The sequence below is a fragment of the Castor canadensis genome, chromosome 5 (assembly GCF_047511655.1).
Source record: "Castor canadensis chromosome 5, mCasCan1.hap1v2, whole genome shotgun sequence".
NCBI lineage: Eukaryota > Metazoa > Chordata > Mammalia > Rodentia > Castoridae > Castor > Castor canadensis.
The window spans coordinates 166986083-167002997 of record NC_133390.1 but is presented as its reverse complement, the minus strand read 5'-3'; the positions used below and the strand labels follow the sequence as shown (position 1 = coordinate 167002997).

Here is a 16915-nt window from a genome sequence, read left to right as displayed (position 1 = left end):
CCTTGTCCCTGTGGGTTCCTGGCATTACTGCCTCCTCATCTCAGTTTAAGCCCCCCTCTTCAAGAAAGTCCCTCGTCCATACTCGCTAACAGGGTGAATTCTAACACCACTGTTGGTCCTGGTGAATTTCTATGGGGAAGGGCCATGCCTGCTTTATTTCACACTGTCCTCTTATCACCTTGCCCTGCGCCTAGCACATATTAGGTATTCCATGAACACTGGCTGAATATGAAAAATTTATCAATGTGAACTGAAGACTTGGCTCCAATGCTGCTGCTCGTCCATTTCTCAGGTGTTCCACAGCTTTGTGCCTCTCCTGGGTACATCGGAACCTTTCTTCTTCTCCTATCAGACTGTAAGTACTGTAAGAGTCTCATTCACCTTCACGTTTCTCACAGCACCATGCATGAGGCCTACCACACCAAGGTTCTTAATGGCAGATGACCTCATGAGTTGTACAGGAAAGGACGAATGGAGGCCACAGCCCCCCCGACATTCACAGATGATTCTGGAGCCCAGAACAAGAACACTTCTGGAATAGGCAAACACACATGAGGCTCTGCCCAAGGAGAAAATGCAGCAGTAGGTGTGGGGGAGGGGGGAGGGAGGCGAGCCCTTATTTGAAAGCCAGAGAAGCGAAATCACTGCGTGATTTATTTTAAGGGTTTTTCTGTACTGTCTAGCTTTCCTTTCTTTGACATGTTCTAACTTTGTAATCAGGAAGAAATTTAAAAAAATCAGCTACAATAAGTGTTATAAAAACCAACAGAAAATCCAGGGGTGATTTTAAGACTATGAAATCACCTATCCCCATGTTTCCTTACTAGAGTTTGGGGTTCCCAATTCAGGGCCCTCCCTGGCGTGTCCCTGCATTTTGTGAGGAAGAGTTCCTTCCGTTCCCTTAAGCATGGGAAGTAAGTGTAGGAGTAAGTGTTGCTCCCAAGGCAAATGCTGGCAAAGTTCTAAGCCCCAGGAACTGGAGGGAGAGTGGAGTACTGAGCAGCTTGTGATCAGGACCTCTGCTGCAACAGATCCACTGCCTGTCACTTTGTAGCCTCCTTGGACATTTCTTTTGTACTATTTTTCACATGCCATAGTAATGCTTCACTCCCCACCTGTCTTCCCTGATTCACAAAGGACTTCACAAGACCAGAGGCTACGTCTGTTATCACCCCATTCCTCTAGCCCAGTGCTTAGTACGAAGAGGCACTCAACACACATTGAGTGGTAAAGACCACACCAGTACCAAACATAACTGACCCAGGGCCCTAGGACAAAAGAATGCATTAGCCACCAGACACTTCATTTCTTTTGCACTCTGAAGGTCCACTATCCTGTCCTGAAGAACCAAGTGGAAACAAGTAATTTCTTGGAAGATTAACAAGGTTTCTTTTACAGTTGAGAAACACCAGCTTCCTACCATAAGAGCAGTGTGTCCTAATTCCAATCAATGGGAATCACAGCTGACTTCCAAAGAAAACAAGCCTTGAAGGTTCTCATGAGGCACTGCCTGAAGGATTTCCAGGAGGTGGTAAGCTCAGCCTTGAAGCATGAGTAATAACCTGTTTCCAAGAACTTTAGATTTTCCAACTCCATCCACTTAGGAATGATGTCTGGCCCCTCATGAGCTCAGTTGAATTAACTGGGTGTCTCCTCACAGACAGCACCTGTTACCAACCTCTTTCTGGGTGGCTGGATTAGGGCCCTCTGGTCCCAGGAGAATAGCATCCACTTCTGCTTTCAGCCTTTGCACTGGCTGGCTGATGTCAAGTTCAGCATCGGTTGACTGAGTGACAGGAAGCAGCCCTGAGGCTTAGTCTAAAGAGCAAACATGGCAGCTCCAGGATCCCTCACAGAGGGTTTCAAAATCAATATGTTCAGGGATGACACAGGCTCCTTGCACAAATGCCATCCCATGACTGTGGGCACACAGCCTGCATATAATGCCAATGTCCTCTTTCTGGGTATTGTCAAGCAGTTATCCTCAGCATGTATTTCTGCAGCAATTTATAAGTGCTAATTTAAGAGGCTTATCCCATTTCATCTGCCTGATATGCTTTGGAGTAGGAATGACTGTGACCCCCAACTTTACCAAAAGAGAAGGTGATCTGTCTTTGACCTGCAGCTACTAGGAGGTGAAGGCAGAACTCTTACCTGCTCTCTCCCCTAAACTTCTCACTGAGCCCAAGACTGAATACATTGACAGACACAGTGGACACCAGCCAGACCTGAGCTCACAAAGGCCCACAGGGTCAGGGGCAGACAGCAGACCAGCACAACAGACTGGGTGGGGAAATATCACAAAGGGTAATAAAATGGAGAACACATCCACCTGAGGCATTCAGATTAAGACCCAAACACTCTCCTCTGACTCTAATTAAGTTCTCCTACTATAAGAGATAGAGAAACTGAGATCCAGGGATGGGATGTGGACAAAGCAGTGCAGTGTGACGGTGGATCAGTCAGTTCTCACTGGGCACTCCACCTCTATCACCTGCTGGCTGTGAGACTTGGGCAAGTCACTTTACCTCTTTGTGCCTCTTCTGATACAATGGAAATAATCTCTCACATCATGCTGTGAAGATTAAAAGGAGCCAGCATATGCAAGATGCCCAGCCCTGTGCGTGACACATACTTTAGGAAGACATAAAAGCCTAGTAAGAGCTCAGGACACAGTAGTCTCTTCCATAACCTACCTCCACTGTCAAGATTTCCTGAGCTCACTGTCAAGGTGGCCTGTGTCAGGAAAAGCACACAGTAACACCACTGACTTTGACAACACAAACAAGAAACTAAAGCCACCCTCATCTGGTACACGAAGGCCTGGATGGAAGGTATAAGGCATGCTTCCCCTGCCTTTGCACTTCCTGCCTCAAGAGGGGGACCAGGCACTGTCTTTCCAGAGCATCAGCTCCTCACTACCACCTCAGGAGGAGGGATGACTTTCCTCCCTTATCCAGAGTCTCAAGACCCTGGGGGCTTCCTACTGCCTAGATCCATGGCTGTTTGCATGGTAGCAACAGTCTATCTTTAATGCTATAGCTACTGGGGAAGGCTACAGCTTTAAGATATGCCATGGGGTGTGAGAAACCTTCTGCTAACCATGACCTTAATTCAGTTTCTAAAAGCTCATCCTCCTGAGAATTAGGGTCTCTGGTATCTGCTTTTGTTTGCACCTTGGCTGTGGGCATCCTTTCCCTGCAGCAGTAGTGGCCTTATCTAGGTGAAAAGAAGGGGCAGGAAGGCAAATAAAGGGAAGCAACTAGAATGTAGGTTCTAAGTTAAAATTGAATTGTGACTCTTTTGTACCTACATGCTAGGCTTTCTGCTAGGTGCTGGATCACAGTGATGGGCTAGACAGACACAGAGAGTGCTGTGGTCTAACAGACGCACGGAGAGCTGAAGGTATGCCACTAATCATGTAAACGGGGCCCAGTTACCCTGAGAAGGAGCTCAGAACGATATGGACACATAGTAGACATTTATCTCAGTCAGAAGAACTGGGGAATTAGTATTAGCCATCTCGTATGACGTAAAGGGTGGACCATAACATAAGGGCCTTCCGCTTAAGAGGTGCTCAATAATGTTAATTCATTCTTCCCTCTCTCCCTGTGTGCATGCGGTGTATACATACCCCCTTCTGACTTTTATCCCTCTGTCTTTAGGAACATGAAACTTGAAGAAAACTACAAAAAAAAGAAACCTCAGAAGTAACTTAATACTGCCTGTTTCATGTCCTCTTTTAATCATGTAGTTTTTATCCATGCTGGGACAGTGGTAATCTAGGGTACTTTGCTCTTAAATCCATAAAGGGTCTTCCCCAATCAGGAAAGAAATATGGATAGTTCATTCCAAGCTGAATTTGAACATATCAAGATCATCTGGGTTTGTTCCCTCATTTAGGTACAGATGAGGAAATTGAGGACTTGAAGTCCAGAGATCCAAAGAGTAAGAAACACTTGCCCAAGTCATACAATTTCCTTGGGTGGTCCTTCTAATATATGGTAGCATTTTTTTTTTTTTGTGCTGGTGCCGGAGATGAACCTAGGACTTCATACATGCCAGGGAAGCTCTACCACTGAGCTATACCTCCAGCCCTGCTTTTTTGGTTTTCAAAGCCAAACTACTTCCCCCTTTAACTTTTCAAATATTTGTAATCTGCTAACAGGGGAGATGGGCCACAGCATCCTATAAGCCATCTCAAGCCACCTGAGAAGCCTTAACTCAGAGACCCACCAGGAAGGGACCTGGGGTCAACAAGTCCCCCTCCCTTCCTCTCTATAAAGAATGGCTTGCTTAGTTTCAAATCCTGAAAACAGACACCAACAAATAGAAAGCCTAAAGGCTTATATGGTCTGTTTATTTTCTAGGCATAAACAGCAAATTTTAAAAAGGAAGCAATAAGAAGATCAGAAAGTCAAAGATTTCCACTCCTTTCTATCTTGGTGTTCTCTATCCAGCTGCCGCAGGATGTGATGAAATCTAACCAAATCTGTATTTGAAATTTAACATATCAATTTTATATCAATGAGGGGACAGGTACAGGTATTCTTCACTTTGAGACATTTCTTTCCAGAAAGTGTAAAAAAAATTTATACAAGCTTTGTAGTCAGAAAAAAATTAAGGTTATATAAACCTTTCTAAGGGAGGATTTCTTTCTTTCCTATATTTGGGGCAAGGATATCTCCTTTTAGGGCTCTTTGGGTGAAAAAGTAAACTAGCATTTGAATGGAGTCTATCTGTGAGACATGAAGCTCGACTCTAGCCCTGGGAAGTTTCAGAGAAAGCTATAATTTTCAGAGCAAGCTTCCATACATTATAATATAAAAATAGACCCTTTGTGACCAGCAAGCTGGAAAGCAAGCCCTCCAGAGAGCTCTGCTTCTCCCTAGAGGTGGGGGTGGAGGAGGGAGTACAGTTCTACTTACAGGAGCCAAGTTTCCTCCGATTCTAGAGGTCCTTGGTTAGAAGTGAAGGTAGAATTAAGAAGCCAGGATTCAAGATGAGCAGTCCAGACCCGAGGTGCAGACAAGAATCTCTCTTGCCCTTTCTCTTTCCTAGTCCCTTAAATGAAAAGTACTTCAAGGTTTTAGTGGGTGTTTCCCATGTCTCTGGCCAAGTAAGTCCCCATTTGTTGTAATCCAATGCTCAGCCTGATGATGTCAACCATGCAACTCACTTGCTCAGTTTCCACCTCTCTGTCCATGAGAGAGATCCATTTCCTTTGGACAAAGAGCCAGGGGGCTGTAACTGCATCCCAGGCCCGTCACATTTGCCTAACATCCTTCCTTCAATTTTCAGCCCAGCAGCCTTAGTGACAAAGGGCTTCCTATCCACTCATGCAGCCAGGGCTCCGGGTGTAAATCTCTCTGCTTCTTAGTTACTGCCGACTGTGGCTATCTGCTTTGCTTTGCTGCACTTTCATTCGTTTCTTTGGTGTGTCTTATGCTAGTTAGGAAGGAGATTTTCACCCCATGCCACAATTCTCCAAGTCATTTAATTTCTCCAGTTTCCTGGCACATGCTGGGCACAGTGCATGCATTTGTCCTTCACATAGGGTGATGACAAGCCCACAGGACAGGCTGGGAAACAGCAGCTGGTCTGTTGCTCCAGTCTTGGCCCTGCCCCCAACTGGATGAATGGCCCCAAACAAATCGTCTCTCAGTCTGGACCATAGTTTCCTCATCAGTAAAATGATGACCTGGGTATCTTCTCCTTCTGAAATTCTATGACTGAAAACCAGTGTCTTTAGAGCTTATCAACAAATGCATCCCAAGGGATTTTATTTCAGGATCACCAGCCTTCCCATGTGCCTGAGCAGGGGAAGAACCCTGGCCTAAGAGGCAGGCTCCACCAGCTCTTTTAAGCCCCTTTATGGTGGAACTGAAACATTTCTCTGGGAGAAAACCAGAAAGAATTCATTGAACAGTCCCACGGGACAAGAAAAGAAGGCAGTATAAACTACTAGATACGATAAACAAGAGAACTGAATCGTCCTTGGGGACCAACAAGGAGCAGCAGTGGTTCAGAGAGATAACTGTACTGCCTGGCATCTGTAGAGTGCTCCCCGGTGAGGCACATAAGGCCTCTCCACCACTGTGTGTGATGGGAAGTCATGAGACATGCACACTGGTCATGAGTATCACTCCACAGCCAGAGATGGGGAGCTGGGTTTTATGTGAATTCTCTCTCTGGACTTCAGTTTTTTTAACTGTGAAATGGGATTCTAGTGTCTTCACTTTAGGACTGTTAGAAGTAAATAACACACGTAAGGTAAGGAAACTAAAAGTATTCAGTACATACTAAGTAATATTAGGTAAGTGTTAGCGCTCATTGTACATAATCTTGAGACAGAAGAGTCCTTGGAAACCTCCATTATGACCTCCCTGTGACCTTAAAGGGTGGAAGGAATAAGGACAGTGTGAGGATCAGGATCAACCAATCAGAACATTATAGGCACAGCCAACCAAAATGCTGCTTTCTGCACACTTAAACAGCATAGACACCCTGGAGAAAATGGATAAAAGCCTCAGGCTGCATCACTTCTTGGGCACCCTCTCTTGCCCCCTCCCTAACTCTGGGGGCTCAGTTCTCCCACTTCACACTTTTCTATCTCAATAAACTCTTCAGCTTTACTCAACTCTCATTGCCTATGAAGTTCATTCCTCATAAACAAGAACCGAACTCTCGCTTCAATCGCACTGATTCTCGAAACACCCCTATAAGAACGAGGTACCCAAGGCTGCATTACTAATCTCTCTCTTCTGGACAGGAAAAATGAAAGAGAGAAGTGACATGCCCAAAGTCACACAGCTCAAAATGAAAGGGCTAGAATTAGAAACAAAGACTGAACTCCTAAGTATGTCAGCACACATGCCATCGCTGTCTCTTTTCTTTTCTTTTTTAAAAAATATTTTATTTATTTATTCCATTGCTATTTCTTAAAATGGTTACTCCACCAGCCTGATAAAGGAAACATTTCAGACCACCAGGTCAGAGGGGCACTCATCAGCTTTGCTACCAACACACTGGATGGCCTGAATCAAGGCTGGCTTCAACTACCTCTCCCCAAGGTGGCAGATCTGATCTGTGTTAATGCTATTCCATGGGACTGCCAAGTTAGGACTGGACTCCATTGGGAAGGCAGCTCTTTATAAGTGGGGGAAGGCTGCGGCAGTCTGCAACTGAACAAGAATTTCAGTTGGTTCTCAGAAAGCTTTGATGGTTATCAGGAAAGGCCCAAGCAAACAAACTCTATTAGGAGCATGTTTGCCAATAGGCTTTTGAACAATATCGGTGGACCGTGGTGGAATGAAAACTACCATCCGGAAAACCTTTGGATGGCAACAGTTAAGAGCAGGGAGAGACTGGGGGTCCTTCTGGTTCTTGGTCTTCCTCTAGCTATGGATGACTCTGGGCAATTGTTTAACTTCTTGGTCTTGGTTGCAGAATGTAAGATAGGAATAATAATAGCATTTATTATGAGTTCAAAAACACTTGCAAAAATAAGCAATACTGTCTTAATAGTAAAGTCATTATCTTCTGATTCTGAGTTGTTTTACCAGCCTCTGACCTGAGGATGATGTGACTGGTAATGAAGTCAAGAATGTCAGAAAGTCAGAAGAAAGCCCTTGTTCTTCTTCAGAATGTCAGGCTGAGTAATGAACAAGAGTCTACTGAAAGCTGCTGTGCACATTCTCAGTGGAATACAGCCGAGGGGGACTGGAGGCTGGTGCCATTGTTCAACTGTGCCTTTATTCCAGCAGTTCAAGTGGCCTGGGCGTCAGGAAATGAAGCTGGACTCTTGAGAAGGATCAGTTTACTGACATCACTCACTGGGCTTTGAATCAGGTTTTGTTAGTTTGAACAAAAATAATAGTAAGAAGTTCATTGATAAGACATCATTTTTTTCAAAACACGTACTTTCTAACACTTGCCTTGCAGATTAATTATACACCTATGACAGAATCCACAAGGAGAGAACCCTAACATGAAATAACATCTATCATAACTCTCAGTTCCTATTATAGGGGGCACTAGTGGAGATGCTGTGGATGGGGGCCACACATGATTGAGCCCTCTACAAAAGCCCCTTCATGTAATACTTTCTGTGATCAGGTTCAGGAGATATGCTGATGCTCACATCATACAGCGTGGCAACGGTGCAGAGAAGCTGGCTGAGCAGCTTCAAAACCTATGGGTGTAAGTCACAGGCTGTGTTCTTAGGGTTGTCTGATGCCAGGCATGGATCCCTAACCCCCTCATGCCACTGCCTCTGAAAGGGCTTCCCTGATCCCCCGACAGCAGCATTAGCTAGCCTGAGGAAACCTGGCCGCTTGCTTACATGTGCAGAACTGGTCAGAAGGCCCCAGGGCCCACCCCTCCATCACAAAACTGCCCTTAATCCCACTCCCTCTTCCCTAGGGTGGAAGTGCTCTTTCTCTCTCTTCTCGAGTTTCCTTAGTACGGTATGTTTCTCTTGTAAGAAAATTATCTTTTCTCCTGAGGCATACTTACTTCTGGGCAGGTCTGGTCTAATGTCTGCTAGAAAACAAGCTCTAAAAGGAGCTCTAACCTCAAAGTACTTTGTACATGCTGTGAGATACTGACTACCGTGAGGAAAGCCACACACACACTTTCATTGATAGTTGCCATGTACTGGGCAACTGTCTTAACCGCTTTACACAAATCACCTCCTCTAACCCTCACAAAGACCCTATGAGGGAAGTACAGTTATTATCTCATTTGACCCTGAGGACAGTGCAGACACTGACCCACTCCATCATTTGTTCAGTTAGTAACTGATGGGTTTCTCTTGGAAGAAGTGTTTGAATGAATGAATTCTGGCTACCACTACCCACTTTCTTAGTCTAAACAGCCACTGTAAAATGCAATTCACTCTTTACCTCATCAAAGGCAGGCTGCATTTGGAGTGGCATTTCAAACTCACTTATTTACTATGCTGGAAAGCCACAAAGTCCATCTTACCCAAGACAACTGAGAAGTATATTCACTGAGATTTGAAGATAAAAGTAGATTTTGTTATTGTTTCCAATTATAACTACAACTGCTCATTGTAAAAACAAAACGAAACAGGACACTACAGAAGAACAGGAAAAAAGACAGTAAAATCATTCATCATCCTACCACTCAGAAATAACCAATGAGGCTCCCTTGTGTGCACCCCTGAGGAGGAACCACACTTGCACTCAAAACAATGTTTTGCAGCCAAGAACGATCATTTTGGGAGAGGGGGAATCAACCCCACAAAAGATGACAAAGACCTGCTTGCTTTGTGTCACAGCGGCTGCTTTTTCTTTGAGGCTGGATATTTTGAGGTTCTAATTCCTGGTCCCCCTTGGACTGCTGATGCAGTCAACAGCTGATGTGGTGTGTATGAGGCAGAGCTGGCAGCGAAGGGAAGAAGCCTTACTCCAGTGAGCATGCTCCTGGAAGATGGCTGGGTGTACAGGATACCACACTTGCCTGCCCTGCCTTCTTTAGCCTTCCATGGAACTGCTTCCTGCCAGCTAGAGACAGGATTCAAACCAGGGTGGTCATGGGAGAAACTGACCTCCACTCAAGTTAATCACATACAACTTAGGCTCAAGTTAGCTGAAAAGTCTGCTGTCTCTTCTTTTTAGAGATAAGGAATGCCAGACCAAGAGGTGAGCTTCCATGGGAAGCCCTGGGTTCAATCCCAATACAGTTAAAAAAAAAGTTTGAAAATGTGGGGCTGTTGTCTATCTGATGCCCATGGACATCAGACTCCAGCTTTTTCAGCTTTTCAACACAGGCAGACTCACACCAGCATGAGAAAGCCAATGAGCACACCTGGAGAGGTCTTCTCACTGAGCCACCTTAGCTCCTCTGCTGACCTGTTCTTGTGGCACCGTTTCTCCTCTCATACCTCTTAGCAGATGCTACTGCAAGTAATGCTCTGTGTGTTTACCTACCCGTCTGTAAGCTCCTCAAGGCCAACAACGTATCTGTATGGTTCGTGGATTTACCTGTTCCAAGAATCTGCAATAGGTCCTAGCACGGAATCAGAAACTCAATAAATATCTTCTACACACACACACACACACACACACACACACACACACACACACACCCCACCTAGAATATTGCACACTAGGTAAAACAACTGTATGGGGGCACGGGGTGAGATGCCCTAAACAATGTATGCACATATGAATAAATGAATAAATAAACCCAAAAAAAAAAAACCCAACAACACCTGCATGCTTTTTTTTTTAAAGTACCACATCACTGGTGGAGTGGCTCAAGCACTAAGAGCACCTGACTAGCCTCAGCCCAGTGCCTCCAAAAACAAAAACAAAAACAAAAACACAAACAAAAAAAATACCACATCTTCTAAACTACAAATTGGGCTTTCTGCTCTGGGGGAGGATCATTAGAGAACAAGAGATTTCATTTCAAATAATGTCTAAAATTAAGAAAATTCATAGACACATGAAGACAGAAGCCAAGGTACAAAGCACAGGGTGAGGAAAGCACCACTGTGTTGGGCACTCAAGAGGCTTGGGCAGGAGGCCATCCTGGCCACACAGCAAGTGTGAAGCCCATCTGGGGAAACAAAGAAAGCACCACTGGAAATAGGAGACAAACAGCTGTGTGGAGCCCTGTGTAAAGGCTGAGAAACAGAGAAGAGGATTTAGACACAGGACCACAGAGTTCCTCACTTCAACACCTGCAGCACATGCGGGTTAGAAGTTCTGCAGAACTACAAACAAAGACAGGAGGGCTCTTTAAATAAATGGAAGGAACTTCCCAGGGTGATCTAAGATGCCTCTTTATCGTGACACTGGAGGGCTCTCCATCTAACTGCTGGTCTTGCTCATGTGTCCTGAAGCAAAGCACTCCTTTCCCTTGACACTGAGGGCTTCCAGTAGTTTCCAGTCAGGAGAGAAGCCTATGGGGCACACAAACCAAGATCGTGCCTCCAAAAGAAGTCTTTCATTGTGAATGGCCAAGAAATGTATCAGCAGGGCATCTGAAGAAAATCAACAGCATGACAAAGACTACATAAAGAGAAAACAGACTCTAAATGAAAAGAAAATTTGGACAAATGAGAAGACTCATGACTTCAGAAATTCTAAAGGCAATGTTTCCAGAAAGCATAAAGTAAATAACGGACAAAACTGAGCTCTTGGGAATTACCAATAGGAATACTGAAATTAACAATTCAGTAGAAGGACTGGAAAGTCAAAAAAGGAAATCATTAACAATACAGGGAAAAAAATACTCACAGGATAAAAAAGGATCCCGGCATTCAGCAATAATCCAGGAAGTTCAATGTGACACTAAATAAAAATTCTAGGGAAAAAGAAAAAAGACAGGCGGGACAATAGGAAATTATCTAAGAAATCATGAGAAAAATTTCCCATAGTTGAAGGAAGATATGGTTCTTCAAACTGAAAAGTGATGAGTAGGACTACACCTAGACAAAGCCTCCTAACCTTGCAGATTTTAAAAAGGGAAATTTTGCAAAGATTTCCAGAGGGACAAACAAAATTGTTTCAAAAGTAAGTAAGGCCAGGCATGGTGGTGCACACCTGTAAATCCCAGTACTGGGTAGGCTGAGACAGGAGGATCAGTTCAGATCAAGGCTAGCCTGGGCTAATATAGCAAGACCCCTATCTCCAAAAAATAAAAAGGAAGGAATCACACTTCTTACCAGCACTAACAGTGACAGAAGGCAATGAAGCAATGTTTTCAAAAAATTCTTCTTCTTCTTTTTTTTTTTTTTTTTATCATTATTGGGGTTTGAACTCAGGCCCTCACCATTGTTAGGCAAGTACTTTACCACTTGAGCCACACCTCCAGCCCTCTAAGAGGAAAGTTCTAAAGAAAAATTATGTGGATTTTAGAATTCTATACTCAACTAGGCAAGATCAAGACATTTTCAGACATATAAGAACTTTAAAAAACCACCATGTTTTCCCAATTCCTGGAGAACACCACACTTCACTTCCATAAGGGTTTAGACTCAGAAAGGAGTGGGGTATAAAATACACAGTGCAACCAGAGAGGGTGAAAGGAATGCCAAGGATGGGGGGAAAGACAGTCCAAGAGCCAAACTGGGCCACAGGCCTAGAGAAGACCAGTCTGACTATAGCAGAGGGGAGACTCCAGGAAAACAGAAATTAACAATTCTGGATCAAACTCCTGGATGGACAGGTTTGATGAAAATGCTATTGAAAGTCTATGAGAAAGTGGGGAAAACCTAAGCAGTAAGGAGCAAGCAGTAAGCTTGTTACAATCAGAGTGTAGCTGGCTCTGCAGCAAGTAGTATTTACATTGTGACATCACTACAAACACTGCAGGCCAGTTAAGGGGAAGGGGAAGGAGGAGGAGCAGGAAGAGATCTATGTGCTTATAAAAACCTGAAGTCTCAGGGAGTCAGCAGGTAGCTGGAGGCATGGTTCAAGTAGTAGACCGATTGCCTAGCAAGCACAGGGCCCTGGGTTCAATCCCCAGAGCCAAGAAAGAAGGAAAAAGAAAAAAGAAAAGAAGGAAAGAAAAAAAAAAGAGTAGAAGAGAAAGGAAGGGAGGCAGGCACCCGGGCAGGGAGGGAGGGAGAGAGAGGAAGGAAGGAAGGAAATGTATGTCCTTGTTTGGATCTGATAGGAACAAAAATATTGAAGTTATTTGGAAATCTTTGCTAATAAGGGGTTTAAAATTATTTTGTGTGATAGTAACACTTTATATATAGTAAATATAAAAAAATTGGGGGTGGGGTAGGGTGTAGCTCAGTGGTAGAGCACTTGCCTAGACCCTGAGTTTCATTCCCAGCACCACAAAAAGAAAGAAAGAAAAAAAAGGTGGTGATATTACTTAGGTAAAGAGTAAAAAGCTGAAAAGTAAAATGACTGTCTCAAGGTGAACAAGCACACAGGAGACTGACATCGATTTTATTTTTTTAAATCACCGTCATGAATTACTTGGATTTTAAAATGTTATTATTATCAGTTACTGCAATCAGTTTTTAGCAGGGCCTTTTTCTAATCTCACACCTAACAAGCTGAATGTCTCTTCAAGTTTAGAATCCTAAATCACTCAAGGGATTAACTGTAATAACTGCTGCTATCTGTTTGTCAGCTTTCAATATTACTTCCCATCATCACAGCACTCCTGCAAGGCAGGTATTGATATTCCCATTTTACTGATGAAAAGACTGACAGTGAGAGACATCAGCCATTTGCTGGGGTTACAGAGTAGAAGCCAGGCCTGGGTCACTCGCACATAAGCCCTTTCCAAGACCCCACCTCTCTCTCACATTCCACTAGTTTGGTATCGTCCGGAAAGTATGTTCATATCAATTTTCACACCAATGCAATGAAACAGGAGAGCCAGCACTATCCTCACAGATGAAGAAGGTAATGGTGAGGAACTTTCTAAGAAACCAGGCTTCCCGATCCTTATCAGGTATTCTTTCTACCACCCCTTCTCATCTGCCCCCCACAAGTGTCAATTACTCAGAACCTCCTCATGGCATGTGACACATTACGGGGGTGGGGGGGGCCAGTGGAGGAGAAACCAATTTTTTTCCAAGGAAATAGAGTAATTAACCACAGAACGTCCTCAGTTGCTCTACCGTCAGCATTTTGCCTGAGTTCTCCAAGGGGCTCTCAAAATGTCAGCAGCCGGCCTGCCTGGCATACGGCACATCAGCTGCTTGCACAGGCGGTTCCGACAACTCTTCTTGGCTCTAAAAGAAAGAAATGAGCCACTCGTGCCTCTGCTCTGAAAAGACAACGCCTGTGCCTCCTCGATCTGCTTTAGTCCGTGGCCAAGTGAACAAGGGCTTTTAATGGTTGCCAAGAATCTCAGCTCAGGGCTGCTCTACAGCAGAGGCAAGTTTAGAAAGCTCCAACAGGCTGTGTAGGAGTGGGAGCCAAAGTGGGGAATTAAAGGGGTGAACACCTGATCCCCAGTCATCTCTGCCAAGCAGAGAAGCAGCCTGGGATTTAGGCACAAGTGCCTTGAGCCTGGAGTGGGGTGCTGTCCCCAGCCAGTCTGGCATGTGAGTAATGGCCAGGCAGCAGCTAGGGGACGAGGTTGTTTACTTGAGTTCAAACTATTTATAGCACCAGCAATCTGCACATATTTGGATGACAAATCTCTGGGCTTCAAGTGAGCGGTGCTTTGCTCCTGGACAATCTCACCAAACACATTCCCTCCCTACACCACCCCCAGACCCCTCACCAACACATGTTGCCCTCGGGATGGTTTATTTAAGTTGCTAAATTTTAAAAGATGATAAAAATAAACCACGTTTTTAAGAGCATGTTACTTTTAATCCATTTGTCTATCAGATCGAACTATATAGTATTTTCTTTAAGGCTTGAATCAGAAATTAAATTCTAATACTTGTATATTCTTCAGAAATGTACAACTATCCCATCCATAAATGCACAAAACAGTACCTAAATGATGTCTGCAATTTAATATGTACTGTATTGTTTTAATGATGCCCCCAAGACCCACAAGGAGAACATTTCCCTTGGCACAGTTTTTGTAGGACGACAGATGGCTTTCAGAATAGATCCACGAACAGCATGCAATCATACACACATTCCAAACGACAATTCTTATCACCCACTGAATCCGGAGCAGGGCAGAAGCAGTAGGGGAGTGTATGAGTCTCCAGTGTCCCTTGCCCCAGCCCCGACCCGCCCCCCGCCCCCTGCCCACCACATGCCATACAGGAGAAGGGCTGGATGATAACCAAAGATATGCAGATTCTTCTGCAGCTTTAACTTACAAAGGCTAGTATAGCCTTGCCAATGAATTTATTTGGAAAAACCAGCCTATCTCTAGAAGCTGCCTTGTTTTTATAGCAAAACATCTCCCCAAGCCAGACATCATCTAATTCTGAGGACAGAAAATGGTTGTCAGCCAATATGTAGGTAGGCTAAAATGCTGGAGGCTTCTAGCTCTATTACACAATGCAGGCAGGAACTGGCAGAGAGAAAAGGGCCAGTAAGTGAAGAGAAAGGCACACAGCAAATGTAATGGGTGGTGCTGGACAGTCTGTTTAGGGAGAGGAGCAGGAAGGAATCCTCAGGACTGACTTGTCTTCTGACCTTTTCCCTTTGCTAATGAAGCTCTCAGCCCTCTTAACATCAGGAGAAAGGTGTTGGTGAGGGAGAAAGAAAGAGGCATGTTTATACACAGCAGGAATGTAAGAGAGATCTATAAAACTTTTTGCAAGTCAACTTGGCAATAAATGACCAAAAAATTTGGGGTGGTGCTAGAGATTCAAGGTACGGCCTTACACAGGCTAAGCACCCCTGAGCTCCATCCTCAGTCCAGCAGGTAATCTTTGATCCCATGATTCTACTTCTGGGAATTCTAGGAATGTATACATATTCTTGTCATTTGGACCTTAGTTAAAATGTCACTTCTTCAGAAGGATATCTCCAACCTACCCAATGTAAGATAACCACCCATCCACCTGTCACATCACTTTGTCTGCTCAGCAGTACCATTTTTCTTGTTCATTCATTTATTCTCTCTCACTACACCCTCTCCTGTCACACATTAAAATGTCAGCTCTGTAAGAACAGAAACCTGGTCTGTTCTATACTCTGTTCTTCCTACGTGCTAGATACTATCCAGGGAGTTTGAACGCATCATCTCATTCAATCCTCACAGCCATATGAAGTTTCTGTTATCATCCCATTTTAGAAATGAGAAAACTGAGGTGCAATTTAAGTCCAATAAGTGGCTAGTAAGAGGTGGCTGAGATCTAAACACTGGTGTGTATGACTATAAAGCCCATGTTTCAAACTGTATCTCTAAAAATGAACCAAAAGTTTATACATTCAGTTTTTGACCAAGCAATTCCAGAACATCATATAGAGATAATCAGACTAAAACACTTAATTAGACACATCTTATTTACTGCATTTTGCTGGCAATAGTAAACACTGGCAACATGTTTAGGTAAATCAAGTCACCAGTTAGCCACAAGCCTCAAGTTTACTTATTGGTCAAAAACAGGAACCACCGTCTCAGAGTCTGAGGATTTACTGAGGTGGTGAGTGGTACCTGGCTCACAGTTTGTGTTTTGTTGCTGTGGCTGTATGCATTTAAACCTCTGAAAGGATATATGATATACCAAATTGGCAACACGGGATATCTCTAGACAGTGGGATTAAATTATTATTTTCATGCATTAAAATTTTTATAAAACATATATTAATGCATATAAATGCATATTCATCAAAAATAAATAAATACAGAAGCTGGTGGAGAGGCTCAAGTAGGAAAGCACCGACCAGACAAGCATGAGGCCCTGTGTTCAGACCCCAGTGCCACAATAAATAAATAAATAAATAGGTAGGTAGGTTAGTCTTTGGGGGGGGGGGAAGAGGACAAGCTGGGGATGTAGTCAGTGGGGGAGCGTTTGCCCAATAGGCCTAAGGACCTAGGTTCGATCCCCAGTAGCTCAAAAAAAAAAAAAAAAAGAAAGAAAGAAAGAAAGAAAAAGAAAACAATTGTTTCTGCCTCTGCAGAAACAATTTTGGGACAGTGATGGAAGCTAGTCTAGTAGATCTCAAAATAAAAGTATTCCACAGCCCCCCCTTTTTGGTAGGATTAGGGTTTGAACTCAAGGCTTCTCACTTGCAAAGCTTCTCACTCTCTGCTTCAGTCATATCTCCAGTTCCCATTCCTCCTTTTTTGTTCTGTGTAAGAACAAGATCTCCAAAGCGTTTGTAGGTTCTGTCCCATTTATAAGGACCAACATTCACAGTGAAGTAAAGGAGCTTCTTTAAGATGGCTTTCAGAAAAAGATGTTAAAACATACACAACGGAAAGAAAAAAGGAAATTCTTTGTAATCATACTCGCCTTTTAGAGAGAGGCCCCTGTCAAACATGTGGC

At 43.9% G+C, this 16915-nt stretch overlaps 1 protein-coding gene across 6 annotated transcripts in view; it reads right to left on the bottom strand.

Moving 5' to 3' along the window:
* The window catches only part of Pkig (cAMP-dependent protein kinase inhibitor gamma), a 102801-nt gene that overhangs the window by 40417 nt on the left and 45469 nt on the right, over positions 1–16915 (bottom strand). Inside the window, exon 1 of one of the 6 annotated variants that reach the window (XM_074074830.1) lies at positions 4929–5227. The exons of the other annotated variants lie outside the window; for them this stretch is intronic. The gene's annotated coding sequence lies outside the window, so the exon portion shown is untranslated. Of the gene's footprint in view, positions 1–4928; positions 5228–16915 lie in introns of those variants that run through there. 6 annotated transcript variants of the gene reach the window in all.